Source organism: Canis lupus, chromosome 1 (genome assembly GCF_048164855.1).
Source record: "Canis lupus baileyi chromosome 1, mCanLup2.hap1, whole genome shotgun sequence".
Lineage (NCBI taxonomy): Eukaryota > Metazoa > Chordata > Mammalia > Carnivora > Canidae > Canis > Canis lupus.
Window position 1 is genome coordinate 30,838,531 of NC_132838.1, and position 3,912 is coordinate 30,842,442.

Sequence of the window (3,912 nt, forward strand, 5' to 3'; positions counted from 1 at the left end):
TAAAGGCTGTTTTAAGATGTGGCCCTCCATGCTATGCTCTATGGAACTGTTCTTATTTCACAGCAGACCATAAGGTTGCAATTAGGGTACCAATCATGGGCTAATAAAAGGAAAGCTATTCTCTCAGGAATAGATCAGTTTCTCCAGGCTCAGAGTTGGTTCATTAATACCCACATGCTGAGAATCCCTCAGTTAGGAGAAGGAAGCAAATACATGTAACTAATGTTTAAAAGTATAGATAAAAGCTAGAATGTTGGGGCACCTGGGTGGCTCAGTCAGTTAACCATCAGCTTTCAGCTCAGGTCATGATCTCAGAGACCTGGGATCAAGCCTTGTGTTGTGCCAGGGCTACCTGCTCATGAAGAGTCTGTGTATCTCTTTCCCTCTGCCCTGCCCCCAACTCATGTGCAGAGCTCTCTCTCTCTTTGCTCTCTATCTTTTTCAAGTAAATAAATAAATAATCTTTAAAAAACCCTAGAATATCAAAAACAAAAAAATATGAAATACATTGCTACAAATAAAACCAAGAAAAATGTGCTAAAATGTTTTCTTAGGATGTTATTCATTCATTCACTCACTCATTCATTCGGTTAGTCCCATCTACACCCATTGGAACACTCACCATGACACTCCTGGTGCTTCCCTTCAGGTATCTTTCCCTCTCATGAACATATAGATCATGTTTCCTCTTAAGGCACTTTTTCCTTTTAGAGTATTTGCCATGTTGCTTCATATGTCTGTCCTTATTTCGTTCCTTATTGTATCATCATAGACTTGACATAATTCCATAATTCCTTCCATAATTCCTTATTCCATGTAGAAAATGCTTGATATCTATTTATTGGATTATGTTTGGGTGTTGGTCTGAAAGGTTTTATCAAGTGTTTGCTCTGTTTGTTGCTAGACTGAAACCTAACACATCTGTAATCATTTTTATTGACACTTACTTAAAGATTTTCTTTCCAGAAAACAAAGTCATTCAAAAACTGTTCTGAATTTATTATTCAGGAAGATTGGCCAAACCATTCAAAGCAATAAATGTTTAGAGAGTAAATTTGAGAAAAGAGAGGAAAAGTACAGTTTGGGGTATGTTTACTAACATAGCATAGCACAGCAAGACAAAGCATAGCAAAACTAAACTAAGCCTAGATTTGTAAAAACTAAAGAATGTACTACCTTTTATATTGCTACAGTAAATTTCTGGCAAAAAAAAAAAAAAAAGATCTGTTCGTCAGTGATTGCGGGAAAACACGCATTCTTACACATTACTGGTGGGAAAATAAATGGTACAATCTTTAAGCCAGGGAATTTGATTTTACCCATCAAGATTACAAGTGCACATACCTTTCAACCCAGTGCTTTTGTTTTAAGAATTTATCCTACAGATATACTCACTTAGGTGCAGATTGGCATATGCACGAAATTCCTCATTGTTTTGCTGTTTCTCGTAGCAGAAGTTAAAAAATAATCCAAAAGTCTATCAGTAGGATATTGATTATAAATTATTTTATACACACACACACACACACACACACACACAGGAATACTATGCAGCCGCTAAATTAATTTATTGACATTATTAAATATTGACATGCGTGATTTCCAAGGTTTGTTTTTAAGTAAACAAGTAAAATCACTGAATACAGAATAATATACATTGAATGTTATCATTTGTGTAAAAAGAAGGACAGAAAAGATATATATGAATCTTTTCGAACATGCATACAGTATTTCTGAAAGAAAACACAGGAAATTGGAACCCCGGAAACGGACGTGAGCGGCGGGGCCGGCTGACAGTAATAGGGCCGAGCGGCTGTTCACAGAGCAAGTGAGGATGAATGCCAGAGGACTTGGATCTCAGATGAAGGACAGTATTCCAGTTACTGAACTTTCAGCAAGTGGACCTTTAGAACAGCATGATCTTCTTTGAAAAGGTCTCCCTTGTGTGAAAAATGAACTTTTGCCCAGTCATCCTCCTGAATTATCAGAAAAAAATTTCCAGCTCAACCAAGATAAAATGAATTTTTCTACACTAAGAAACATCCAGGGTCTGTTCGCTCCACTAAATTACAAATGGAATTCAAGGCAGTGCATTTCTTCCAAGCTCAAACCTTTCATTGGATATTTTAAGGGGTAATGATGAGAGTATTGGATTTGAAGATATTCTTAATGACCCGTCGCAAAGTGAACTAATGGGAGAACCACACTTGGTGGAATATAAACTCGGTTTACTGTAATCTGTTGTGCTGTTCATGAAAATAGAGGGGCTGCATGTTGTTTATAGTCGTCTTTTTACTATAATTTGATGTATACAACATTAAAAGTACTGACACATGAGAAAAAAAAACACAGGAAATTGGGTGCATTGATTACCTCTGGAGAGAACTGGGTGATTGATAAATAGGGAAAGGGGAACACATTTACTCTCTTAATGTAAAAATAGTACTTTATTGAGGTGAAAGTCACATAATATAGAACTAACCATTTTAAAGTGTGCAATTCAATGGCATTTGTGTGTTCACAATGTGATGTAACTCCTACTTCTATCCAGCTCCAAGACCTGTCCATCTCTCCGAAGTAAAGCCCCTTATCCATCAACCAACTTCTCCCCACAACCCCTCCCTCAGCTCCTGCCAACCACATCTTCCTTCTGTCTCTATGGATTTATCTATTCTGGATATTTTATATTGATGAATCATATACTCTGTGCCCTTTGCATCTGGCTCCTTTTACTTAGCAGAATGTTTTCGAGGTTACTTTTTTCTTTTTCTTTTTTTTTGCATTTTTGCAATGTGAAATTTGTTGAGGTATTATATACTCAAAAACTACAAAATTAAAAATAAAACTGTTTTCTTCCTGCAACCTTGGGAACTAAAGTAAAGAAGATCTTCAGCCTAAATCAGAAATGGATATTCTGACCAAGATTTATGAAGAAAGAGGAAAAATACTCTTTCCTGCAATATCCCATCATGTTTCCTAATCTGAGCCCTCTCTGATTATCACATACCATAACACTGGGGGGCCTTATTTGGAGAATTCAGTATTGCCTTGAGTGATCTTTGTCATTAACTTGCAGATATTTGTCTAGAGCAATAAACTCCTATTACTTTATTGTGAACCTCAGTAGCTTGTGGAAGTCTGCCCATAAGCCAAAGGACCCTATTTCCCTTGGTACCAGTGGTAGTTCTTGATTCCATCACCTTATACAGACTATAGTACATCAGGAAAATACCATTGCTACATGGATCCCTCCTAGCAAACCACTGGGGGCTCAGATAAGGAGATTGTTGTCATAGATAAGGAACTGTGGAAGTCCTGGGGAACAATGCTGAAAAAAAATCATAACAGCTTTCGCTCCATGCCATCATTTAAATAGGGATTCCAGAATAAGTCCTCAATTCCAATTGTAGACCTTTTTAATACCTAGAAGACTGGAGTGGAAACACATTTTAGAAGTCTTCCAGGCTGACCTTTAATTACTAGTATAGGAGTTTGCTGTAATAGTGACATTTGGGGATCCCTGGGTGGCTCAGCAGTTTAGCGCCTGCCTTTGGCCCAGGGTGGGATCCTGGAGACTTGGGATCGAGTCCCACATCGGGTTCCCTGCATGGAGCCTGCTTCTCTCTCTGCCTGTGTCTCTGCCTCTCTCTCTCTCTCTCTCTCTCTGTGTGTGTGTCTCATGAATAAATAAATAAAATCTTTAAAAAAAATAGTGACATTTGATCATTGAGTAGATGCTTGTATGCTTTCTGTGAGAGGGAGCTCATAACTCAAAAGTTACTGCACTAGATTGATATCATTCCAGCCTGGAGTAACTAACTCATGCTGGAGACTTTTCTCTCTTAGTACTGGAAGCTCCATGTCCTGGAGAACCCCTGAGCCCAGGGATAAATGGAGTGGCTGGTCACTCTA

The 3,912-nt window shown here is 38.0% G+C and overlaps 1 pseudogene; it reads left to right on the forward strand.

Moving 5' to 3' along the window:
- The first annotated feature begins 1,738 nt into the window (after positions 1 to 1,738).
- LOC140614612 (proteasome maturation protein pseudogene) lies at positions 1,739 to 2,341 on the forward strand (annotated as a pseudogene).
- Positions 2,342 to 3,912: the final 1,571 nt, after the last annotated feature.